Source organism: Macaca nemestrina, chromosome 7, assembly GCF_043159975.1.
Source record: "Macaca nemestrina isolate mMacNem1 chromosome 7, mMacNem.hap1, whole genome shotgun sequence".
NCBI lineage: Eukaryota > Metazoa > Chordata > Mammalia > Primates > Cercopithecidae > Macaca > Macaca nemestrina.
Genome location: NC_092131.1, coordinates 45916388 through 45944133, shown reverse-complemented (window position 1 = coordinate 45944133; position 27746 = coordinate 45916388). Strand labels below are relative to the sequence as shown.

General features: G+C 37.8%; 1 protein-coding gene and 2 long non-coding RNA genes across 7 annotated transcripts in view; 2 read left to right on the top strand and 1 right to left on the bottom strand.

Moving 5' to 3' along the window:
- LOC105473674 (synaptotagmin 16) overlaps positions 1 to 11590 on the top strand; it is a 249868-nt gene extending 238278 nt beyond the window's left edge. Inside the window, 1 exon segment of the mRNA XM_071100052.1 lies at positions 9363 to 11590. The gene's annotated coding sequence lies outside the window, so the exon portion shown is untranslated.
- The window catches only part of LOC105473673 (uncharacterized), a 28114-nt gene continuing 11470 nt past the window's right edge, over positions 11103 to 27746 (bottom strand). The window contains exons 1-3 of one of the 5 annotated variants that reach the window (XR_982388.3): positions 16052 to 16189; positions 13644 to 15961; positions 11103 to 12949 (exon numbers count right to left, since the gene is read on the bottom strand). This is a non-coding gene — a long non-coding RNA (uncharacterized lncRNA). Of the gene's footprint in view, positions 15962 to 16051; positions 16264 to 27746 lie in introns of those variants that run through there. The other 4 variants (XR_011625816.1, XR_011625818.1, XR_011625815.1 and 1 more) reach the window with 4 other exon arrangements.
- Positions 13921 to 26489, top strand: LOC105473672 (uncharacterized). Its single transcript, XR_982385.2, has 4 exons — positions 13921 to 14044; positions 15170 to 16599; positions 17721 to 17844; positions 26374 to 26489. It is a non-coding gene; the product is annotated as an uncharacterized lncRNA (long non-coding RNA).

Sequence of the window (27746 nt, the reverse complement as noted above, 5' to 3'; positions counted from 1 at the left end):
ATTTACCTAATGAGTAAATATTATAAACTTGCACTTTTAAAATAAATTTGTATTAATACCTCTTTTATCTTATATTTTGTGGTTTCTCTGAGATTTGGTTAGATGAATCATTTTGAAGCAAGAAAAGAGTTCAGAAACTACTGGTTTAAGACAACTTGTCTCCTTTTGAATATGTAAGATTTCAAACTTGTAACTTTCAAGGTTTTTATGCTGTCTTTCTCACTCAGTAAGTTCTTACAGAATAAGAAGAAAACAAAAAACAAGACTATTTCAGTCATAGATTTATTGATTTTTCTGATTCTGGTGTTCTTTTGGATTATACTTTTTCTATGTTCAATTATATATACTCACATATTAATATTTTGAATGTACTGCATGTAAATCATGCTCTTTTTAAATTGAGTATTTTCCATCACTAGAGCATAGTAAATTGTACACTGTGGGTCTTTAATAAATATTGATTTGATTGACTCTTCAAAGTGAACATGTTATAATACCTGTGAATGGAGAAATATTTTCAGCTTGTGTGGAATAACATTAAGTTTTTCTTTGAGCATTTGAAGTGCCTATAACTGTCATTTTTTATGGCATTTGCAGCAACATATATTAGTCACTACTTGCAGTCTGGGCATGTGCCACTCAGAACACTGATCTTGTATGGCTATGAGCATGGGATTTTACTTGTGACTTACTTTTACATATTTATGCAGTGCATGTTTATTTTCCTTATTCTTAGGTCTGGGCCCTTAATTTCAATTACTTTAAATTGGCTTTAATAAAAAAATAGGGAAAGAATGTATGTACATTTAATCCCTGCGCTCAATGTGCAGCTCTTCTGAGCAATTGCTCAGTCACCTATTTTTAGTTTCTATGTTTCATTGTGGACTTTTTCCTGTCTGTGGGAAGAGTGATAGCTAGTGATGGCTGTATACAGTTAAAAACACATAACTCCTCCTCAGCTCCACGTTTTGACAGATTGTAAGCGTAGGCTGTAACACTTGAAGAACATATTTATTCCTTACAGTGTGTAATGGTTATCCTGACAAGACCAGACTAGGGCACAGGATAACTCTACTATGCTTTCAGGGTTCCATCTTTGAATGAAACGATTTCATAGGGAAGAATGAGAATTTGCCAAATAAATTAATACCTTAATTACTTTTCAGGTCATGGGAGTTTCATGTATATGACTGCTCAGTTATTAGGAATATGTAATAAAACCATGCTCCTCTGGGTTTTTACCCTACCTTTCTTTGGGAGAGCTCAGACTGCTTTTCCGGCATTATATCCATTAACTGCCGAGTGGTCTTTGCAGCGTGGCTAAGTCATTGAGTAGAACTGAGTGCGATTGATTAAGCAGCAGCACAAAGAATTGGCTTTTCACATCTCTTTATGCCCTGTGTTTAAAGGGAAGTGGAACAGCCTCGCTATGCTTTCCTTTATGCAGTAACATAATAGCAGCATTCATTTTCAAATTTACATTTGAAAAAAATCTAGGCCGGGCGCGGTGGCTCAAGCCTGTAATCCCAGCACTTTGGGAGGCCGAGGCGGGTGGATCACGAGGTCAGGAGATCGAGACTATCCTGGCTAACATGGTGAAACCCCGTCTCTACTAAAAATACAAAAAACTAGCCGGGCGTGGTGGTGGGCGCCTGTAGTCTCAGCTACTTGGGAGGCTGAGGCGGGAGAATGGCGTGAACCCGGGAGGCGGAGCTTGCAGTGAGCCGAGATCACGCCACTGCACTCCAGCCTGGGAGACACAGTGAGACTCTGTCTCAAAAAAAAAAAAAAAAAAAAAAAAAAAAAAAAAAAAAAAAAAAAAAATCTGTATATATTGTACAGACAGCCCTGAATTTTTCCTTCTCATATTTTCCTGCTGCTGCATCCTTGTTTCATGGTACCCAATAATCACCTATACTTCATTTTCTGTTCCCAAGACACACCCATTTTTAAGGTTTTCTGCTGGTATAGTGAAGATATTTGTGTGCTTGATCTGCCTTCCAATGGTCTGTTTATGATACAGTTTACAGGAATGTGCAGCATTTTAAGGGAAGGAATGCCTGAAAAGCATTTTTTATTTTTATAATTTTACTATGTTGGTGCTACTCACCAAATAGGATGCATGTACATCTTGAATATACAGCAACATTCACCCTCAGCTGATTGTATAAATCTAAAATGCTGAAGACAAGATATATAACAATATGTGGCTGATTTTTTTTACCTTGATTTGAAATTCTAGTTTAGTAAGATCTTTTGATTTTGTGCACTTAAACTCCCTTATTTTCTTGGCAAAGTCTAGACACAAATGCATTTAACATGTTTTTCACTTGAGCTTTTACATTTGGTTTTCAAAAGAGTTATGAAAGATAATTAGTTGGTTCTGCAGTGAAAAAAAAAACTGCTTTTGCCTATTTCTTCCGGCTAATGATTAATATCTCATAGGGAGATCTGACATTGAAGCAGCACTGGTTTTTGTTGCTTGAGTAGGTCTTTCAGTGATTTTGCCTGAAGAGCAGGCTTTTAAAATAATATTGTTAAGAGTAAATGATGTGCTGCGTTGATGGAAATCTGCTTTATAGTGTGCCTTCTTTTAGGGTGTGAGTTTACACTGAATTGAGAAATCCTGATTTCACCAATTACGGCGGTGGCTGTTGTACTCCCTGTTCCCCTCTGACTATTGTTGAATTTTTAAATGGACCATTCACCAGGCAGCCGAACACCTGCTCTCCATTCCTCTCCTTCACTGGCTCCCAGTGTGATGCACGTTGTTTTGGACTCTGTTTTTGCTGATGCCACATAACTGTTGGAGGTGGGGGTGTCTTGCCTTCCCTAACATAAGAAGAATTTGTAATGCCTTTGGATGTATTATACTCGGCATTCCACCTGCATGAAATCAGGGAAGGAATCATCACCATGTTTGTGAGAGGGAAAAGAGTATGGCATTGCAGTCATTCACTTTAGGCACTATTAATTCTGACATCCTTCATTGAAAATTAACTGACATCGAATGTCAATATTCTCCACAGTCCTAGGTGCCAGTGAGCCTGAAACACAGCTTCTGCCTTTTCAATGTGTAGATTTCATAATATTTTACAAGTTATCATTACCTCTTGGGCAGTCACTGTGATTTAGATGATCTTATCTGAGAACCAAAATTCTTTTCTTTCCAGAGGAAGTACTATTTAAGTAGAAACTAGCGTTAGGTTAAATAAAGGAGCTCCTCTGATAGCCACCAATTTGATTTAATTGATGATTCGGTGTGGACATCACTGTGGGTTTCCTAAAAACCTGGTTATCCTTTTGCAGCAGAGGACTTAGTATATTAAAGGCAGAAAAGTGAGTAGGAAAGAATTATTTGTAAATGTCATAAAACCAGATAGAGGTATATTCTTTACTGATAAAGAAACAGGACTAGAACATGCATGTGGTATCTCCTTTTACTTTTGAGGAAACTGTTGTTAAAGAACATTCTATTCTATTTGATCTAAGAACCAAGCAAATGATGGATAATCCTGAAATGGTAAAAGTATTTTTATCTTAAAAATTATTCATTTGGGCAAAGTCATTTACAACAAAATAAAAAGTCATACAGCACACTGATGGAAGAATTAAAGAATAAATAAATGTGCTGGATACATTTAGAATCCTCCAGGGAGTAGTACGCAAGGAGAGTAAACTAATAAACCAAAAGACGCATCAGATCAACTAGCTATCACTTTTCTAAAACTTGGAGAATTCTGAAAAATATTTAAAGATGAGAGAAACGAAACTGTTCTAAGACAATGAGATTGGCATAGCACAGTGAAGTTGGCACAAACTGTGATCCTAGCCTGGGTTTACATGAAACTCTGCTGTGGGGCCTTAAGAAAATTACTTAGCAAGCCTGTGTCCTGGTTTCTTCAACTGGTAAATGGAAATACTACCTGCCTCATTAGGTGTCTGAAAAGGTATCAGTGAAACCACAGATGTAATGTGCCTAACGTAGAGCTGGGCACGTAGTTAGCATTCCATAGTTCCTCCTCACAGTCATGCTTGAAAAAGAAAATATTTAAGATGTATCTTCTCTTTCTAGCAAAAGTTATTGGAACACTGGAGAAAAACAAAAACCAGGTTTCAGATGCTGTAAAAAGGATAGGCTCATGAAGCCAGGCTGGATTTGTAAATAAAGGAGGCTTCATCAGTACAGCCTAATCAGAGATAAGCCTGGTATGTGGAGGAAATTGAGCCTTAACAGAGTCCAACTGTGGTAGAACCAAGTCTTTGCATTTATCCCCTTAGTTTGGAGGGAGTACACATCCTTGATGGTTTGTGTGTACCTCTTTATCGATCACGAACAAGGCCTCTCCTTGTCTCCAGCTCTCATTCATAAATGGACAAGGCACCTTGTCGCCTTCATCAAAAGAGTTGGTGACAACGGCAGTTTGACTGCATATTTCAACTGTGATCAAAAAAAGTAAAATAAATAATGTGATACTACACTGACACTCTTTTAAAAATGGATAACACTTTCTTTAAAACCTACATTGCATATCCATTTTATATCCTGATAGGCAAACATTTAAAAATACTCTCATAACACGGCTCTCAAAACTTATCTGTTCGACTGGAATGCTCTATTCAGAACAAATGATCACTGTTTCCCTTATGAGATCATAATGAAAGAAATTCAGTTGATACTACTTTTTAAAATGGTTTTTAAGAGTGGCTTGTTCTCAAGTGATTCAAACCTTGAGTAAAAAGGAGAGTTTCTGGGGAATTTAGAAAAATCTTTGTTGACGTTTAATCTAGAGAAGTCTTCATGAGAAAACCACTTCAAGTTTAGTGTAACCAGGTGCTGTGAATCAGTCATGTGCTACTTACGGTTTTAAACTAAACATGATTCTGGGATGGGGAAGTGCGAGGCTACACTCCTCATATAATCAAATTGCCAAAGCGTTGTTTTGATTCCTAGGTATCCCAACTAAGGAGAAACATGAAGACGTTGAAGAATCCCTTAGCTTAGGGCCTTTAGTAGGGAATAATTAAACATGTAGGGAAGGTGAAGGAGTTAGATGGTAGGTAAGAAGGCTGTGGAGATTTCTAGTAACAATGATCCAGAAGTTCTAACCAGGGGGATGGTGCACACTTTCTCTTCTTGACCACATGGATAGATTTCAGAGCATCCCCCTAATCAAGTCTGGAGAATTGTGTGAAGGTTGTTTCTCATTAATTCAAAATTTATTCATTGTCTAGCCCTGTGCTATTTGGGCTGGCACAGAACTTAAATCTCTTTGGAGTGCTGTGAGTGCACATTGAAGCAGTTAGTCATCATTATACAATAATGCTTACCAATATACAATTGTTAAGTTAGTCTAACTATGTGCCATAAACAGTAGAGTTCCTTTTTGTGAGTATTGGAAGGTGAAACATTGGCTGAATTTATTGGGGCAAGCGTCTAGGAAGCCTTGGACTGGCAGTGAGCCTTGGTTGCATTATATGGGAAATTGGTGGGGGTGGGGGTGTCAGAGAATCATCTTTGGAAGTTTTTTAAAATAGAAAAATGTGCTTGAAGTCTTGGTTCTGCCAAAGAAGAATGAGAGGACACCCAGGAATATACCTTTTATAAAGTTTCATTCTAATATTCAGGTGTAAGGTTAAAAAAAGAATCAACAATAACACTCCAGGCCTGTCCTCTTCCAATTTGGACATTTTTTCCACATTGATTTTTCTCTGCATCATAGAAAGTTTTCTCTGAAGAGTTCCTATTTGGGTTTTGTTTAGGGCTTTGGGGATGCCTGCAGGCTCAGAGGGAGTTTCCTCTCCTATGGTGCTTTGACTGTTTTTGTTTCCCTTGGGTCACAAAACTGTATCCTAGACACACGGACAATAATCACCTTATTTATATCCACTGTGGAACCTGTGAAACAGCTCGAGGCTTTATAGAACAAGCTCACAGGCAGTCATGGGGGTCTGAGGCCCTTCTTGGAATGAAGCTGCTAAATTGCTAACTGCTTTCCATTGCTTACTAATGCTGCCTTAAGGTTTCTCAGTGGGAATTTTTAGTTCATGCCTTTGAGTGACAGTGTTACCGGTTTTATTTTGAGGATGATGAAAAGGCTAACTTCCCATTGTATTGCCATATTTATGCATTATTTTTGTTTACTTCATTTCCCTCTGGAAGTATCTAGTTGCTGGGATTTTGTTTGTTTTATACAAAATTTATTCATTCAAAAAGAACTTTATAGGTTGGGCATGGTGGCTTACACCTGTAATCCCAGCGCTTCGGGAGGCCGAGGTGGGAGAACAGCTTGCATCCAGGATTTCTAGACCAGCCTGGGCAACATAGTGAGATCTTGTCTCTACAAAATACCAAAAATGTGCCGGGTATGGTAGTGTGCACCTATAGTCCCAACTCCTCAGGAGGCTGAGGTGGGAGGATTGCTTGAGCCTGTGAGCTCGAGGCTGCAGTGAGCTGTGATCATGCCACTGCATTCAGCCTGGGTAGCAGAGTGAGACTGTCTCAAAAAAACCACAAGAAACAAGACTTTTTAAAGTGTAAATGTTCCAGACTCAGGGTTAGGGGTTGGAGAATGGCAGTTGGATAAAACAATTTAACAATTTTTTTTTGTTTCTAAATATTCTTTATGAAAACTAGATTCTGATAAGTAATCTAGGTAAACAATAAGATATTTTATTAAGCTTGAATATTTGGCTTAATGTATTTTTCTGTAATTGTCTCTTTCCCCCTTTGAAAGGCAGAGGATTTAGGGAAGGTGAAAGTTATTACCCTGTCTCTAATTAAGAAATAGAGACACTTGTTTGTCAGTCTATGCTTCCATTCAATATAAATGGATATGTTTTGTATCTGGGGGAGGAAATGCATCATTCCATTCCAGCAGTGAAAAGCATTATAGCATCAAATAGGATATTTAGTATTTTTGACTTTTATAATTAAATACTGAATGCCCTTTGCAAGACAGTAAGTGAGACCCTGGAATGCTAGGTCTGTACAAACTTGACACATTTCTTACAAGCTCTGTGTTTTAATAGTCAAAGGCATTGCTACCCTTTGCTTTTTGAAAGAGTGAACTGGAAACAGTAGCCTCCAGAGAAAGAGGTGATAACCTAAACAAAGAGCCCTGCTTACCTCTCTGTGCCTAAAACTAGTCTTAAAAACTGAATACATTTGGGGTATGCTTATGAAATAGGTAAAGGTCAACATTGGGAGTGTCCCTACTTTGGCAGATAGACCAATACTTTTTTCCTAGACTCAACCCATTTTTAAAGCAGTTTTCCCAATGGATTGTTTATCATTCTACTAGACATGTCGTAGTCCATGCAAATTAATGCAAAATCTTTGGTGGCCTAAAATTTCTTACTGAAAGCAAGTTTTTCGTGTTGCCCAGTTGATAGTCCATAATAAAAAAGTACATATCTTGTTTAATAAAAATCTTGATGTTTAAGAAGAAATATCAGAAGTCTGCCGGTAAAAATTCTGATTAAGTGAGGAACATGTACATTAAAAGATATTTTCATGTAAGTTATTTTAAGATAGTTGCATTCTAGGGCCATGCTTATTTTTTTGAGAGTGTTTCTTTGTCAAGTTCCTTATAGCGAATGCCTTGACTAAAGCTTCCTAATTTTGCCATATTTCCTTGTGGGTTATGATAATCTTTATTAATTCACATCTCTACCAAATTACAATACAGTCTTTTATTATGCCACCATATGAATGCAGCCGCAAATTCAATTTTATTGTGAAATACAAAGTCCTTTCCAGAATTTTAAAACTTAATTTCAGTATAGATTTTAAGTTTGTGAATAAGAAATTAGTATTTGTGTACCTTATTATGACAGAGGTTTCTGTTACAATATTTTCTGTTATAGTATTGGGATAAGATTTGACCTACATTTTCAGGCAAAAGCTGGTCTGTGAGATCTACTTTTTAAGAAATTAATAAATTTTATTTTTTAGAGTTTTAGGTTCACAGCAAAGTTGATCATAAAATGTAGAGAGTTCTCATATACTCCAAACACAACCTTCTCCCCTGTGAACATTTTGAATACCACAGTGGTATGTTTGTTACAACTGACGAACCTTCATTGACATATTATTATCACCCAAAGTGCATAGTTCATATTAAGTTTCACTCTTGGTGTTGTGTATTTTATGGGTTTTGACCAATGTACAGTGACGTGTGTTCATCATTGTAGTATCATACAGAAGATTTTCACTGCCCTAAAAATCCTCTGTGCTCTGCCTATTCATTCCTCCCTCCCACCTAAGCCCTGGCATCCACTGGTCTGTGTACTGTCCCCATAGTTTTGCCTTTTCCAGAACGTCATACAGTATGCAGCCTTTTCAGATTGTTTTTTTTTTTTTCCACTTAGGGATGGTCGTGTAAGTTTTCATGTCTTTTTAGGGCTTGATAGTTCATTTATTTTAAGTGCCGAATAATATTTCATTGTCTGGTTGTATCACCGTTTATGACCTATTTGCTTTTATTTCTAGTTCCAGTTGCTATGGCAAATTTTATTAAAGTGCATGCTCTCAGGAAAGGCTTCATATATTTTATATGATCCATCAAATAAAACGTAGCAAATTTCACCTATATGATATTGAGCTTGTTTTACATTGGAGGAGGAGATAGATGAAAAAAACCAATAATTTCATAATTTATATTACCCTATGTACAAGTTTTTCCCTCCATTGGAATCTAAACCAAAAGTTCTGAAGGTTACGAAGATGTGATCCCAAATTTAGTGACTCTGTAATATCTTCTTTTGTTGAGCAATGAGTTAAATATCTGTCGATAAAAAGTGCTAATTGTGTTATTACTGATTCATCATAGAAAATCACCTTCTGTTGCTAGTTTATATCACTTTACATTTACCACTCCTGCCAAGAGAAAGGAAGCTTTGTGATTGTGCCCCATCGTAGTTAATTGTACAAATCAATTAAAATGGTATATAAGCATCTGGCTCACACAGCAGCTCTGAATTCTGAATGAAAAGATAACCCATGCTAATGTATAGGTTGCATGAACAAGTAGATGGGTGTTGGAAAGATAACACTGATAGTCACTCCGGGTGAAGGGGGAGTCCTGGCCAATGATTTGTATCTGAGAAACATTTGGAGACTATGTGTCTTCTGACTGCCCTTTGCTTTGTAGCTATAGCAACTTGCAGAACCTGGCATTATTCCAGAGATAAAGGTATAGTTGTGTAAAGAATATTGGATTAAAGTTGATGAGGCCTGTGTTCTCATATCAAATCTTCCACTAATGAGCTCTAAAATATCAAGTCACAATTTCTTCAAGCCTTCATTGTTGCATCTATCAGATGGGAATAATAATATTCATTTTGCCTATTTTTACCAGGTGGTTGTAGGAACAGGATTCATTCATTCCTTCATTAATATAATGAACATTTTGAGACCCCACTATATATCATGGCCGTAAGTATGACAAGATGATAGATGGAAAGACATTTTGCTGAATTTTTGAAGACTTGCAGTGTTTTTGAAGACTATAGGATAGCTTGTTATTTTTATATGAAGGTCACATCAACTCTTTATGTCAATATATCAAAGTAATTGACAGTTTTAGAGCCCTGCCAATCAGTGGGCCATATTCATAGAATGTCAGTAATTTGTCTGAATACAAGTTATAGTTGAATGGTCTTTAGCCGCTCTGTCTCTGAGATGCTAGAAAAATTGGGTTCTAATTTTTTTGTTCAAACACTGATCATATAACAAATTGCAAACCCACGTTTTCAGCCAGTTCACCAACCTTTGAGTAGAGTGCAGACCTTTCTTTAGAACAATCTAACTTTGAATACAGGCAAAGTATTACATGGAATAGCTTTTCCTCCCCTACAAAGTGGATTTGAATACAGTACTTAGAAAAATTCTTCCACTGCCAAAAAAGGTCCTTCAATCTACTTTATCATTTTTGTTTTGAAGAATCAATCTGGCCCATCTCTCCCCTCCCAAGTAACTTTCTTCACTCGTATAATCATTTTCTTCATAAACGCCCTTTTATTGTCTCCCAGAAAAAGTAAAGATTTAAAACATCATTTTTAAGGTACATCCAAGATTTCATAGCAATATTTTATTTGTGTTCACAGTGCAAGATAAATCTGACTTTCTCAATATTTTTGGTCTTCATATGGCATCTGAAACAGTTGTTCATATTCACACATTTATGTTTCACCATATGCATACTGTGTGCAGCTCTGTTGTTCTAAAATATTTTATTGGTTTTCCTTTATATCTCAACTTTTGATGGGTGTCCTTGAAGAACTTTCATGAAAAAAAATGTAAATGTGAATGATTCATTCATTTTGAACATATGTAACTATTTTAGAAGATTTTCAGGAGATTTTACCCTACATGGAGTACACTGTTCTTAGCAGGGAATGTGCTTTGTATTACTATTCTACTCACAGCTGGATGCTGCAGATGTATTAACCTTGTAAACATGTACTTTTTCTATTCTGTGCTTACTTTAATACATTATTTATATGTACTAGACTGTGCTGAATTTTGGTGGTTGTCAAAGGCAGTCAATAATTTTATAAATTTCACTTTTGTGGATAGTTAAGTATAACATGGTTTAGTATAAAATCTGGTCTTCCTCTAGATTTCTAAGTCACTAGAAGAATTTCTTGGCAAATTGATTGTTCAAGGCCAGTTTTGTTAGTTGTAAGGTAGAAGCCACCCAGTCCTCTCCCAGTGTTTCACAGGCATTTTCAGACCCGGATGCTATTATAGTTCCTCCTCTAGTTTTCCAGTAGAGAATTCCTATGTGGTCCAGAGGTTCGAGAGAGAGAGAAAAAAAATTTCTCCTCAGAAGAGTTGAACCCTTATTTTAGAAACTTCTGACAATCTTCAGAACATTCCATGTGGGTGTCCTTGTGTTTCTCATAGTATGACTTATTGATTCATGGTGTCTCTTATTAAAGAAGCATGAATGTATCACTAGCTGTTATCAGAACAAACAGCTGTAGAATGTAATGACCCATCCTATTTCTAAATTTACTTCTATCAGTGGATAATTTGTGTATAGGAAAAGGTGTGGAAGTTTTTTAATTGTTAAAAACTAGAATACCTTTCTACCTTTTGTAGTCTTTAAGATTTCATAATAATGGTTTTAATGTATTACTATCCACTATTATGTATTGTGTTTAAACAAGACCAATCAGTGAAATTTTGAATGTCAATACTTTTTTGTTAGAAACGCCCTTTGAAAATGTTAGAAAATGTAAAACTTTACCTGTGACAAAGAATAAATTCATGATTAGAAGAATTTTACTGTTTTTCTTGTGCAAATAATACTTAAGGCAGATGTTCAGTCTCACAGTGATGTTGGAAAGCATATTTTATGCAGTCTAAACACTATTTCTGTATTAGATATTTAAATGCATGAGGATAAATTCTAATTGCTTTTTGTTTAAAACAGAAACATAGAAGAAGCATTAGCCCCAGTTTGTATAAAATGTCTGCTGCAACTGAATTCATGATAGTTCATGAAAACTGAAAATCATTCCAATTTTGTAAAACTGCTGCTACTGGTTTTATCAATAAAGTTTTAGCAGATGGCTTATATGTACATGTGTGAAAATTTTTTATGTTAAAAAAGGATACAGTTTTGCAGCATCAACATGCAAATCTTATGGGCCTGGATGATACTGCTTATTTTAGTATATACAAAAACCATTAACTTCAAAACCATACCAACTGCAGACATATATTTTAGAACTATAAGCATTACATGTATGATCCATACAGTTCATTTGGTTTCAGGGTGCTGTAGGCTTTTATGGTGAATACATATACAAATCAACATATATCAGTTCAAATGCTGGCTTGAACATCAGGTAAGGAGCTATATAAATGTAAGGATCACCTGAATTAATTAAATTGCATCTAAAGAGGATTCTGAGAAGGTAAAATGCAAAGTGTAGGTGTTCATGTAGAAAAGTGTATGTAATTCCTCATTAGAGAAGTTCTTGTCCAGAGCACTTTCCCCTCTATGAAATACCCAGTTCTCGTAAGTTTGCAAGGCTCAGATGCAACAAGCTAGAAGTAGAGGGAGCTGAGCTATTATATTCAGACACCTACATAGCACTCAAAACATGGCTGACATCCCCCAAACAGAAAAGCATAGAGAAAAAATTCTATAGATGATTCAGTGACAATTTTTAAACAATTTAAAAATTCTGTATTAGTTGAGGTAATGTTACCTGTTGTAATAACCCAAAATGTCAGTTGATTCACATAAGAAAGGTTTATTTCTCCCTAATCTGGGATGTTTTTGGCCAATCAGCTTTCTTTCTAGGAGTATCTCAGGGGTTCTTTTGTGATTTGGTCATTCAGAGTCCTTATGGACTTTGAAGGAATGTATTGCCATACAAATGGGGGAGGAAGAAAAGACATGAGGATCGAATGATGTGTTTTAGGGGACAGGCTTAGAGGTGCCGCTCTTCACTTCTGCCCAAACTCCATTGACCAGAACTAGTCCAATGGCTCCACCTATATTTAAGAAGGCTGGGAATTGTAGTTTATTTGTATACCCAAGAAAATGAAACAGTATCGGTAAGACTCTTGTTAAGTCAGTATCTGGCATACTTACATTTAAAAAAATTATTTGAAATTTTGTGGTACTGGTGATTATTTACGAAAAGCTTGCCAATGGCAAACTTATTGGTTGCTTAAGTTCTTTCTCACCCACGACAGCACTAGAACTCTATCGGCTGATTAAGGGTTCTACTTCTACTTGTACATCCATAGTCACCTTAGATTTAGACCATTTCAACACTGCGAAGGAGCATTGTTGCAGAGAAAGATCATTTGAGTTCACGTTTCCGAAGCCGCAGGGCAAAGAGTTTTGAGCTGGTAGGCTGAGCAAGGTTGACCATTTCTACGTGTGTATGTGCACTAGTAGATACATACATATATGGCATACTGGAAACATTAAAGCAAATATAACTATGAGCAAAGGAAGAATAATGCAGAGGAAACATTTTTCCTATATGAATCTTAGAGTATGTCATCTGGAGAGCTTAAACTTGGCAAATGATTGCTATCTTGTGACACTGCTTCAACACAGGCTTACCCATGCTGAAATGTTAAAATAATTGAGATAGCCATCTATGACTCTGGTTCTTTGGTTCTTTCTTCTTTTTGTCTTTTGTAGTAATTAAAAAATTACCTGTGTAGCATTTTATTGATAAGTCAAATAAGTCAAATCACATGATATATATTGTAAGCTTCATAGTCTCTTTACAGTTTCCCTGGGGTTGCCCCAGAAATATTCAGAAATATGGCTCAAGGGGAAGATTGGGTGACATTTCACAGTGCTGATAAATTTTAATGTGCATTCCACTACATAATAAAACATCTGATTCTTTTCAGCAAACAGATAAGAAGTAGGAGACAGGATTGGCGTTGTATCTATGGTCATCTCAAGGAGGGACAAGATTGAGTGGTGAGAAGATTAGAATTTGGATAAATTCTAAGGTAGGTTTTATGGAATTTTAATATGTATTTTAAAATCCAAAATTGTTTAATGAAAGATTCTAATCTTACAAGGAGAATTTCAGAATTTATCAAACTATATCTGCAGACATAAATAACCTAGTCAAGATTAAAATCATACCTGTTTTCTAATTCCAGTTATGCCATCAAGGAATCCTGTGATCTTGGATTACCTTGACCTTTCTTTTGTGTCTTCCAACATCTGTTATATCTTGAGGTGGTCCCAGAGGAGGAGGGGATTTGGCAATTATTTGTTAAGTTAAACTGACAATAGAAAAGATTTCCTAGGCTATTCAGATAAAGTATAACATTAGACATACCGTCCATACTGGTCAAATTAGCTAGCTGCTCCCAAATACATTTTTTTCTCCCTAGAGGTATAGCATATGATTATGGAGGCTGCTTTTACCTGAGGTAGAGGAGTATTTTAAGGAAAAATGAAACAGTTCATCTCAGAGGACTCACAACCACTTTAGAGGGTGTGGAAAGATGAGAATTAGGAAAATACATAAATGACTTTAGGTGAGTATTTCCCAATGCTATTAAAATGCAGGTAGTGACCTTTATAAGATGTTTTGAAAAGGGGGAAAAAAAGTCGCTTTATAAACACAATGTTTCGTTAAGGGAATAAAACTATTTTCTGTATAATAGACTTTCCCCCAGCCCCCCTCTTGTGCTTGAGTAACTGTAAAGACAGCAACTAGTGGCTGCCTTCAAGGTTAGTGTAAGTTCATGAACTGATAGCTCCGTAGCTAAGGTGAAAACAGGGACTTCAAACCAGGCAGGTGGATTCATCTATTCCCATGTGTTCTTGGTTACCTTTGATGTACCAGGCACTGTGTGCTAGACACTGGGGACACGGTGTTAACCAGGTGCACTAGCTTAAAATCTGGTGTGATGAATATTGTGAAATAGGATTGGTAGGGTGAATTGGGAACGTAATTAAGGGGCTAATGTAGTCGGTGGGAGGCTGTCAGGAGAAGCTGCTATGAGGAAGTGGTATTTAAGCTGAGACGTGAAAGCTGAGTAGGAGTGAGCCAGGTAAAAGGCAGGCACATTAAGAAAGAAGAAACAGCATGTACAAAATACCTTAGGCAAGTGAGACCCTTCCATATTCAAGGAAACTGAAAAAAGTCCAGCGTGACTGGACCTTAAAGAGCAAGGAGGAGAGTGTTTTGAGATGAACTGGACGAGAAGACAAGGCTGATTGAGATATCAGCTGCATCTTGCCCTTATTCCAACTAAGAAGGAAGTAGCAGTGGTGTACTTCTGGCTAAGACCATCTCCTGGATTTGAGGTGTACCCATCCCAAAGCCCGCTGTCATACCTGATAGCTGAAACTTTATCATCAGATCTTCAAACCACTGTGGCTTATGATTACTTCTTCAGACAGTTCGATTTTAGGTTGCCAGCTTTTTAAATCTTAGGGCTAACAAACTGTTAGCTTTGCCTCAGGTGTTCAGTAGGTGCTGAGAGAGCAAGCAGGGCGACCTGAGAGCGGTGGGGCCACTGGTGTAGCCCCTTCAGCCTCACAGACAGCCAGCCACCACAGGAATCAATGTAACACTGCACAGCAGCCCTGCCCTGGCTCCAAAGACGGCAACTTTTCTTTCTAATTGATTCCCAGTAGTGCTCTCTTCCTTCCAGGCCCCGGCATGACTCTACAGGAAACCAGGAAAGTGATGTGTCTCTTCTTCAGTGCGATTCTCCCTCTGAAGATAGCTTTGGGCAACATTTCTCTACTAGATTTTTCATCTTCCCTTCTTTAATTTGGCTGACTGGCTACCCAAATTGCCCACTTTGATGTTCTAATTATCCCCCATCCCCAAGAAAACAGCCCTATTTAACAACAACAACAAAAACAAAAGCAATGTAAAACATAAAAACATAGCTTGAGTGAGATATGAAAAATTATGCAACCAATTGGGTAAATTTATACTAAAGTGTACATGTACACTAAAGTATACTGAAGTGCTAAAACACGCACACCTCTAGTCTCCTTTGTGAAAAATACCTTTGCTCTTCTGCATTTTCGTTTTAAAGAAGTTTACATGTTGGCCTGAGGTTTTAATTAGCTGTTGGACCAAAATGAAGACTTTCTAATTGTGTGAAGGACGTGTTTTAGACCACAAGAACATTTTTTTTTTTTTCTTAATCTGAGGCACCCTGCCCGTAGGCAGCCACAGACAACGCCAAAAGGAATGAGACTCTGGGCTGATTTTTATGGATTAGTTAATATATCCCTCCTCAGAATCTATCAAGTGCTCAAACCTGCAGACACAAACACGAACATACTAGGGAGGAGAGTCCCAGAAGGCAGAAGATCCCGTACTGCTCGTCCCCAAACGCCTCACCCCGTCACACCCACGAACTCATCCGGTTCTCCCTTCTCAGCGCCCTGCTCCAAGGCGAAGAGTATCCCAGAGGAAGCATCAGGGTCTAAAACAACAACAACAACAACACTGAGCCAAACACTGCTGCTTCCTCAGTCGATGAAAGTGCCACCCCACCCCTCTCCCCAAACCCAACCTCCGTAGGGGACATCGAGCCAAGGCCTGCAGCGGGTGACCTGCCGGTGGAGGCGCGGGGCCGCTCACCTACCCGGGCCCGTGGCTCTCGCCCCGCCCCAGCCTCCCAGTCCACTCCGCCAGCCCCAACTTAGGCGAGCGCAGTCGGGACCCCTCTGTCGGGGCTCTTTGTTCGCCGCCCCTCGGCGTTCCAGCGCTCAACCTTGCTCCCAGCAGCCCCCGCCAGCTCACTCGACCTACAGGAAAGTTGCTCCCGAGCTGTGGAGGGGCGTCATCGCCTCCTAGCAACGCTCCTAGCAACCGGGTAACATCTGCTCCCTGTGGTCCAATGCGAGCGGAGAACAGCTGCGCGCCCGCCTAGAGCTGCGAACCCGGAGTGAGAGGCGCTTCAGAGACTGGAGGGACGGACCTGCAGGAGCCAGGGCTGCCCGCCGAGCTGCAGTTACCGCTGCTGCCGCTGTCAGTGCCCGACTGAAGAGTGACAGCCCCAAAAGCAGGAGTGAGCACCGAACCCCGCGCCTCTACCTAACAGGTGCATGCGCCGATCTGGTGAGTGGACCCAGCTCGCAAGGTATGTCTGGACCCATCCAGCCAGGTGCTTTCCTCCGAGCTCAGAAGAGACTCCTTTCCTTGAGCGGGAGGATAGGGACGTGTTCCGGGATCCCACCCCGCCCCCAGTCATTGAAGAGTGGCCAGCTGCTGGTCCCAAATGACCTGATTTGATTTTTTAAATGTAAACCTTGGGATTGGTTCTTGGGTGAAGATTCCCTTGCTCTTCGCTATCAGGTTAGCGTTCGGAAGTTTTCAGTCCTTGTTTATCCGTTGACTTCGCTGCCTATATGCGGCTAGGCTGGAAGCAGCAAGCGCCCATAGAAAGCCTGTGGTTAAAGCTCAAACGACATAGTGTAGTCTTGACTAATTGAATCAACACGTATGGATAGCAACACTCTTTTTAGGTCCTCCTCTGGAAAGGGTCCATTCGGCCAAGAGCAGCCGTTCACTGTTACTCAACCTCCTGAAAAGTAACCATAGTAACTCACCTCTCTTTTGATGGGATCCTCCTTATTGGCTGCCTATCTTCCTTTGGAAAGCACATCTCTCTAAATTTAGAAGATGATGAGATCCGTAAGCATACATCCATGTAGAAAAGGTGCAGTTAAACATGGCCCTTTAAGGAAATGCTGTCTTCAAAGAAAAAGTAGCATTTGGTGATTTCAAATCTTGTGAGAAAGAATGTGCATTCTAAAGAAAGACTGGGTTCGTCTGTTTAGTTAACTCCTGGTTTGTTACTTTAGAGGGAATACTTCCTGAAATTATATAAAATCTGGCATCAAAACTTAAGAATGACTCTGATTTTTTTTTAAATCAGCGTACTGATAATCTTCCAAAAATAATCTCCCAAGTAAATAACTGGTAAGATGAGTTATTCAGTTATTTCCAAATTTCTTAGGATAGTTAAGATTTCTCATGTTTAAACTTAAATCTGGAGAACACTGAAGTGATTGTGTGTGTTTAAAGGCTTATCTATCTATCTAGTCCAGACCAACCCCATCTCAAATATCTTAGATAATATCCTCCTGTTGCAGGCTTTCTCCTGACTTGAGAACCAGTTCATATCAGTGCAGTCCTGACTCGCCCGATGTTATTTGTGTCTGTCTCCTTGTTTCAAGATCTCAGGTAACCATTCATGAGCCTGAGGCTGTGAGAAATGCTCGCTGTGCAAAGGGGAACTCTCAGCAGATTTTCTGAAACTGTTCTAGAAATACACTTTTCGGATTGATTCAGCATTACCAGGTAATTGCTAGCTTAAAAGAAATTACTGTTTAAATATGTATCCAGAGAAATGAATGCTAATGTAGCATTACCATAACTTACAAGATCAATATAAGGGGTTGTTTATATAGATGGTTGCTGGGTAGAAGTCAATAGAGGTTTTCTGTAAAAAGGACATTTGTGGGCTGGCAGATTTTCCTCTCTAAGACCCATGTGAATAGGGCGGGCCAAATTAGGTAGCCTGGCTCCGGGAACATGCCAAGCGGAAGCCTACTGAGCACACGAGTGCCTGTTTGAATGAAGGAAGTGAAGAGAACTCTCCAAGTTGCAGAAAGAGATTATTGTGATGCTTCAAATTTAATTTGCATAAGGTCATGATGATAGAAACCTCTGAGGGTTCAACATTTTAAACTCAATTTTCAAGACTGAATACATCTTAAATGAGTGTTCAGACCTCCAGCATTTGTAACTTTCACATGTGCTGTGCCCTTTCCGTAGGTAACTAGCCTAGCAAATAACAATCAAATTTATAAGAATAGACCATGCTGCATTTCATCCCATTTCTTTCCTCCCTTTATAAAAATAAATAATTGACCATTTTTATTCAGAAACCTATTTGAAAATTTATTCTGGTCTAGTCGTACAGATTTATGAATACCATGAGACTTTAAGATTATTGATCTCTGTAGCCACTTATTTAAATATCTGTAGTTTAATCATTTTAAGCATTAAAGATTAGCATTTGAACTGTCAAAAATGTTTGTTTTGTTAGCTGTTAGCACCACCCACCCTTCTTACTTCATTTATCATACTGACTGTATTTTATGGTGAGAAACAACCCAAGGAGACCAAAAATATTTACTGTCATCTGCCATGAGATGTATACAGAGTTCCACACCAATTTTTATTTAAGGATCTAGTCACCCTCATCAATCTGAACACCAGCTGCACTTGTATATGTAATGGGTTATAAAGAGGGCACGCACTTAGGAGTATAACATTTGGATAAGGCTGAGATCAAGCAGGTTAAAACTAAATCAAAATATAATTTCAGTCTTTTTTACTCATATACTCTCTTTGGAAGTTTTTAGGTATATGTGAAAAATTCTATGTTCAGTTTTATGTCATGTAAACTTCATGGAATTTAGAAGATGCTTTGATGCACAGAGAGATGTTGAAAACTTTTATCAAGAGGTTGAGGCCCTTCCCTCCATACCTGGGCTCTCTACTGATGACTCCTGTCAGCTGGCATCCCAACAATAACTCTAAAGCCAAGGAATAATCAGTTCGGATTGCTCTGTTTGTCAAAGCAATATGCCTCAGAAACCTAGAAAAAGTGAAACTGCTAACTCTGAAGCAGAGGTAGGAGTACATTGACCACAACTATTCAGCACTAAAACAAAGGAAGGATACTTTTGAGTTTTGGGAGAAGCCAATCCTTGTGGATTCTTTTTTTCCTTTTTCTTTTTAAGTTGTTTATCGAAATAGTGTTAATACATTAATGTTTACCCTTTGTAATCTAACACCAGTTTTTTTATATTTTCTTTTTTTCTAATTAAGTTTATACAAATGGGCTAATAATAGAGCCATCCAATTCACTGCAATAATTCTCAGATGGGGTGAAGGGGTGGTGGAAGGATATTACTGAAAAGCACTAAGAGCTAACCAGTGTTGTACTCAATATTGTAATATAGCCTTATATTTAGAAAACAAAAGAATGACAGAAAGTAAAGTGCAGCAAGAAGGCTTCCTGGTAGAAATACAAGAGTTATCTAAATATCAGTGGTGTGTAGAAGGACAGGAGGAACAAGTTTGAGGCTGGGAAGTCTACTCTGCATGTGTATTTCAGAGTATATATTATTTTCAAAGTGCTTAGGAAAAGGGAGCATGAGTAAGGAACATGAAGAAAAGTTTGGAATATCGTAAAGAGAGTCAAGACTCAAGAGCCTAGAACCTCAATTCTGCCTCCATGTGCTGCTCATTTTACTGCTTTGTGGCTCATTTTCTCTCTATCTAATGTGTGGTATAAGACTACAAGCTTAAGTAGATTGCTTGAGCTTGAACATAACACAATTTAATGAAGCATCTATAGCTCTTTAGGAAAAACTTATTTTATATTTACGGGTACATGTGCAGGATTGTTACAAGGGCGAATTGTGTGTCACTGGGGGTTTGGTCTACAGATTATTTCAACACCAGGTAATAAGCGTAGTACCTGAGAGGTAGTTTTTGTATCCTCACCCTCCTCCCTCAGGTAGGCCCCTGTGTCTGTTCTTTGTGTTCATGTGTACTCAATGTAGCTCCCACTTATAAATGAGAACATGCAGTATTTGGTTTTCTGTTCATGTGTTAGTTCTCTTAGGATAATGGCTTCCAGCTCCATCTATGTTGATGCAAAGGACATGATTTCATTCTTTTTTATGGCTGTATAGTATGGCTGTGCGCTATTCCATGGAAGCACCTATAGCTCTTTAGTGAGAAGGTACCCTGTGAATGAAAATTATTTCACCACTAGAGCTACTCCAGGTGAAACACAAATCGGGTACCATATGAGTGATGGCAGAGAGCCACCCAACTCCAGGCAAATCCTCATGTGTTTTAAAGTGAGTAAAATTAAAGATTAGTTCAATCTTACGGTTTTTTATCCATAAGGGTTTTTTATCCCTTCTGGGATAGCAGAAGCAACATTGGCCCGGACAGATGTTTTTGTTAATATACTGAAGCATGGAGTGGTGGTGGTGGTGATATCAAAGTGGAAGACAATGTGAGTGATATAGATCAGGTACTTTTAGAAAGGCCACTGTTATCTATAGGTTAGGGATTGAAAGTCTTTTCTTTGAGTACCAGTCCTGGGTATTGAGGGAAGTTGTAGTATCTCTCTAGTATATCTCTAGGTATGGATTTCTTGGAACCCATATACTGCAATGTGGTTCCAAAAAAGCAATTTTCTTTCTAATTCATTTCTACTTTCCAAGGTAAAAGATGGGGTAAAATGGAACATCATTCCTCAAAATCAGGAATCCACTTCTAGGCGGTGGAAAATCATGACGTTTACCCGAGAAGCCTCCTGCATTTGGCCTCTGTCATTAGCGGGGCAAGATCATGGCAGCAATTGGCTTTAGTGCAGCATCTAAGGAAACTTAATGGTGTTCTGTTTGGTTCAGAGACCATTACCATGGGAGCAGGATAGGCTTGTGGAACTGGTGGGGTTTTCTTTACTATTCCATGCCTGTGCTTGGGGTTATCCCAAGGGACATGGATGCAATCTAGTACCAAACAATGCTGCTGGTATCTTGAGAAAGTCTTCTAAGTCATTGGCTCTCATTATTCCTGGAAGTTCATAAGAAAGTCTGCTAGGAGCTGGAACTTGTTGGTAATTCTAAACTGCCAGTAAAGTCAATATTGTGCTTGGGGTGGATGATAAATCTGAAGAAACAGATTGCTCCATTGATTCGGAGATAAAACCTGGCACTGAGTTCCACTACCATAAAGGATATTATCCAGAAAAGTGCTAGGCAAGGGGGTTATAAGAGAGAAGAAAGATGGCTGATGGAACGTTGTTAAACATCAACAGAGCCAAAGGTCTCCAGAAGGCACAGAATCATAGCCTTGAACTTTGCACCCATCTCCCTTCTTGAATACATTCGTGAATGCTTCATGCAGCCCGTGCTTAGCACTAAAGAGAGGACCAATGTCCTAGGTATACTATAATGCTGCTGAGCAGGATATGTATTTATGATTTCAAAATGAAGTCACTGCAATAATAATACATAACATTTATCGAGCAGGAAATATGAGCCCATGCGACAGGCACTGAGTAACTGCTTTTTAAACATCATCTCTTCTAATTCCAGTAAAACTCAATGAGTTTGATATTGTTCCCCCATTTAACAGTTAAAGAAAAGTTAGGCTCTTTGAGGTTAAATATCTTGGCCAAAGTCAGTAAGCAAATAAACTGTAGAGCTGATATTTGAACTGGGGCCATTGGACAGAACTAGGAGGTTATGCTGAAGTATTTTAAGCCATACAGCGAGACTGCAGAATATGGTTAGCAGGGACAGATGGGGTAACTCTTTCTAATCAACTGTGATCATGGCCCTTAAGGAAACATCTCCAGTAGCTTTGCCACCAGCAAAGCATTATTTAGCTAAATAGGGACCATTGCGCTTTCAAAGGCTCATGCCAGGCTAACATGTTACAAAGAAAAATCAGCAAGAGATTGTGAAGCTGAGGTGCTTGATTTATCTATAATACAAGTCAGTTGTTGATCTGAGATGAAACCAACCTTCTTTCTCCTCATTGATCAGCCTCCACCCCTTCTGTCTGTGGGTAGGATGCACACATCTAATAGGACGGTTTCAACTCTGTTTTTGGAATGTTTTGATTTAAATGTTGTGGGGAGAAAAATGAAAACCAAACTAAAATTAAGATATATTGAACTCATCACTTCTTCACCATGTCTCCAGCTTTTCAGTCTTGGATAAAGAATGGATTACTTTGACAGGAGTTGTTCTTTTTACGGTGGTCTGTTATCTCAAAGTGTTTGTAAATTAATTTGCTCATGATGTTTCCTTAATATACTGTCCCCGGGCCATATACCAAATGAAATCACCTGCACCATAATACGATTTTAGTTTTCTGGAGGCCGAAGCAGAGCAATAAGGAAGAGCATTTGAGCAATCATTTGTAATTACATTTTAAACATTTATTTAAAGAATTACATATAAATTGTATTGCTAGAACTCTAATGACAGGGATGGTCACTCTGTTCCGTAACTTTTAATTTGTTGGTTATTGATGTTTTATACTACCAAAGACACTGAGCCTGGCACAGATATTTTATGGGCCCAGAGGATATAGCATTAGAAACAGCTTGAATATTCAAGCCAGCATTAGCCATTTCACTTTCAGAGATAAATTTAGGCTCAGCCTAATTCAGTTTTGTAATTTACATACTGTTCTCAGAGCTCAGAACACTCAGAATAAGAAGACATAAAGTCATTTCATTTTTTTCTTGTCTATTTCGTCATCTTTATTTGAATAATAGGCTGGGTTGAGTTTGGCCTTTTAGTTGCAGGAGAACTATAATAGATTTACACATGTTTACTGAATCATAACAACCAAACTTCCTTGGACAGTCAGGTCAGCTTTAATTAATTATCCAGATGATTATCTGTATGTTTCAAAAATAGTTTACACCTCCTTCACCCAAAATGCATGACCAATGGCAATACACCAGAGATATTTGGAGTTGTTATAGAATCTGTACTACTTTTTTTCAACTTGATCATTTGCAATATCTTCTTGCAGTTTTTTAACTTGCTCATTACAATCTAGTATTTTTGGGAGGCAGGGTGGTGGAGTCTTTGAGTCAGAGCTAGGAGGCCAGGCTGGGCTTTGTTTCTATGTGGTATATTTGTGACTAATGGCACAAATAAGGTCTACAATTTGATTGAGTATTTACTATATGCTAGGCACAGTGCCAGTCACTTTCTATGAATTATTTCAATGATCTTATGAGCCAGTGTTATTTCTATCCTTACTTTACAAATGAGATTTCTAGAGAGTTTATGTAATTTGCTCAAAGTCACACAAATAAGAAGCAGCAGAGCTGGAATTCAGACCACTTCCATCTGACTTCAAAACCCAAACTCTTAGCCACATACCAGAATGTAAATTATTGAACTTGTCTGCGCTGTAGTTTTCTTATCTGGACACTCAGGAGGCTCAATCAGGTGATGGATACATAGTTATCAGCTATGAATTTTTTGAATTCTAATCCAGCCAAGCAAACAGATGTAGGAACTTATGTTTGCTATATATTTGAACCTAAAAGTGGCTAGAACCATCCTCCAAAATTGATACTGAAAACATTTTAAATAGCTAAACAGCTTGCAAAGAGGTAATTGTCAAACTGATACCAGCTGTGAAGGCTTTTCAGCATTTTTAACAACCCATGGGGGTATTTTTTAAGAGCAATAAACTAAATGGCTAAGTGTGTTGCCCACGGAGGAGTTGAGACTCAAATCTAGAATTTCTGAGAATTTTATCTGTATTTTCAGGATCTGATACATTCAGTATCTTAGGCTAACTGGTTGATGATAGCCAGACAATCTTTATGAACCTTGGAATCATTTGATATGATTTTTAAAAATCTTGATCTGTTAAATAAAAATATCTTTCCTGGAGGTGCACTTGGGAGCCAGAACTATAAGTTTGTCATTTGGTTCTCTAATCTGCCACCTGCCCTCCCTTGTATCACTCATTAAAAGATTTTTAATTGGTCGTAAATGCTGTAGATATTGCATTACATGGAAGATAAAATGAGCAGACATTTAAAAAAGATACATATAAGAAAGTCATGTTTGCTTATAATAAAGTTACTCATCTCATTTTCTAGTCTTTCCTCACTGTCACCTACACTATAGTAATTCATTAGAACTTGTTAAAAAAAAATTAGTGACCTGCCCAGGTATAATGCTAATAACAGCCATTGATGCTTCTTAGTGTGAACCCAGGAAAACTGATTTCATTCTTCACTATTTAGTTAAAATGCAGTCTGGCTTTGTTCATGAGGCTAAAGCATCTAAGCCAGTGTAGGGAAGCAACCGTAACAATAACAATCAATCAAGCCAATTGCCTGACATTCTATTGATATGGCAATCAGCTGATTGACTGAAGGTTCTGCTCTTAACTCGTTGCCATAGTGCTACTACTACACCTGCTGAATGCTGCAAACGAGAGGCTCTCAAAATGCAATCCCCAGACCAGCAGTATCAGCATCACCTGGAAATTTGTTAGAAATGCAAATTCACTGCTCCTAGCCCAGATCTACTGAATTAGAAACTCTGGGGGGGGGGACCCTCAGAGTTTAACATACCCTCCAGATAATTCTGATGCTCACTAACATTTGAAAACTATTACATCAATTAGCTAAACAGTTTAAAAAGAAGTAAGTACAAGTAATTGTCACATGGGATAACCCAAAGCTTCACCTAATTATTTGATTAAATCCTTAAAATATATACCAAAGAAAATGCAGTTTACTAAAAAGCAGCCCCTGAGAAAACTGGTTTCTTTGTTCTCTATACAGTTTTGTTCTTATTTCCTAAACGTTTGAAATCAGTGAAAACTCTACGTAAGCTGTGTTTGCTTACTGAATTCAGGGATTGTGTAAGTATAGTAGCAACTATTGTCTTTGCTTCAGTTCAATTGTGAATTATCATGACATACTCATTTCTTTTAAGATCAGATACACCAGTGTTTTAAAATTCTTCATTCCGTTAACAAAACATAACAACTCAGACTTAAGGCTCTCTTTGGTTAATAATCCACAGTGACGCCAGTGAAAAATTGGACTGCTTGGGAGTGATTTTGTAGCTTTTCTTACTGACTGAGGAAAATCATATAACTACAAAAAGTTGCAGGAAGCTTTTGTCGCTCAGATGCCACTGAGTTGGAGGACAAACTAGAAAATGCAAAGTCTTGAACACATTTTAAATATTTAAGCTTAGAAAAATTTAAGATTTTAGAGGAAAACCATCAAATGTCTTGCTGTAGATTTATTTAACTAACACATAAATTATTCATTATTTTGTGAACTAAATGGTTTCAACACATAGAAATATTTGATGGTGTGTATTAAGAGTAAAATAAATTATATTTAAATATGAAGTTTCTTTCTGGCCTGGTCCCCTGAGGTTGAATGAGTATTGAACCGGACTCAATTTGTTTTCTAAATTCATTCAGTGCTTTCTCTAGGAAGCTGCTTGTCTTTAGCTTTTAGAGTGGATCTTGCCTCCTTTTTGTGATATGAGTGCCACCTAGAGTACACTCTGGGAACTCCCTTAAGCACTGCCTTTAAACTGAAGGATCAGTGAAAATTGGCTTCTGGAACCCCGTCCTTCCTTAAACAACTCAGAACCTCGGTAGCAACAGTATTTTAAAGGAGAAAACAAAGGTCTTCACTTTCAGTATTATGACAAGGCCAAGTCTGCAAATCAGAACCTTACCTAATTCTTTCATTTACTTAGAACATCCATTAAACCATGTGTTAGGATGATGGCTATACCATAATCATATCATAGAGTGTTTTGTCTATAGATACACTGTTATTTCTTTAAAGTGTAATTGGGTTACCAACTATTTTATGCCAATTTGATTAACCTAGTAACACTAAATGTCCTCTCTATATTGGGCAGTTTAACTAAAAGAATGATGAAAAATTTCTTATCTCCTCCCATTACATTCCATTTCAAATTTGGGTGTGTTTTGACATTAAATGGCATGAAATAAAATAGTATATTGGTATTTGATTTCTGAGGGGCTGCATAAGGAAATAAAGATTGGTATCCTCTCTAGGACATCTAGTTTGGGTCTGGATGGTGGTATTTTCCTGTCTGCCGGCTTTTCAATCACTGCTTCACCACGTTGAAGGGAGAACACCAATTTCCAGGATCACCAGTTTATTTTTATAGATAAAATTTATATTATAAGATACTATTTGCCACAATAAAATCTGACCTTTCCCCAATTCTTTTATTTGTTTAGCTTATCCAAAAAAAGTATTAACATATACATTAACAACGTCGAAAGTAGCCTACTTTAAGAGAAAATATGCAGAAGAAGAAGATTTACATCAAGATTACCATGGGTATTTTCCAAAAGTAAGGGTTTATTTATTATTATTTTTTCATTTTTATGAGTGTTGTCAACAGTAAAAAGCTGTAGTTTTTGTTTTTCTAAATATAGATTTAATGATCATGTTTGCTTTCCAGCACCTGATATTACCTGAGGACAGAACTTGCATTCTCAAACTTTCTCTGGAGAAGCTCAGGTTTCTTGAAGACCCAGAAACCTACTTAAGAAGGTCTGTGTTAATTAACAATTTGCTGAGGAAGATACATCTAGAGACGGAGAAAGAGAGCTATGAATACTTTAAAGAAGCTCCCTGTTATAAGACTGCATATTCTGATACAAGAAAACGGCTGAAGTTTATGGTACAAGAATGCTGTTCTCAGTCTCTCTATTATGAAGAGCTGCATTCGTATCATATTGTGCCTTATGCTTCAGAGAATGCCATTTATGAAATGGGCTACACTAGCAGCCACTTGGAGCAAAATTCTCAGTTGCTTATTTATAAAATGAATTAAAGTAACTGTTAAGTCCATTGATACTTTGTTTCTAAATGCCTGAACTGTTTATAGTGAAGATGTTAATATAAGGCACTCATTACCAGTGCACTTGATATCAAAGATGAGATGCATGCTGAACTGATTGGAGAGAACAATGGTTATTACTCAGCAGTCCTTAGAATCATCAAATTGACTAGAAAATATGTTCACATATGATAAAGCGGTCAATTAGCGCTTTAGAAGCAAAGATTTTTTTTAAACATAAGATGTGTAGGAAGGGGCCTACGTTAAATAATTATACAGGTGAAAAATTTTCTTTTACGCCCTGATTTCCAAATTCTGCCACTCTTACTGGAAAGTAATGAAAGTAACAGATTAAATTGATAGTGCCATGTCCCTGAGGATGAAAGGTGGAACACATTTAATTTTCTGTAAATGACATGAGGAAGGGCTGGTTCTTTCTGAAGTGCTTTGACTTGTCAAGCATTGTGCCAAATAATTGTTTGATACCATTTTCCTTTTACCATTAATAGCAATTCAAGATGGGGCAAAGACACTGCAACTAAACTGCTGAGTGTAACGACCAGATTACTCCAAACTGATCCGTTTTACTATTTTGTGGGGAGGGCTTAGACTTTTCTCTTTAAAAGTGAAATTTAACAAAATAGCCTTGCAGATGGGCTTATCTTTAAATTCTACAGGTTGGTTAAAATTTGTGGTGGGCCTTTAGTTAGCAGTTTAAGTTTTATTTATTTATTTTTTTTATAGGCTGCGAAGCTCAGGAAAAGG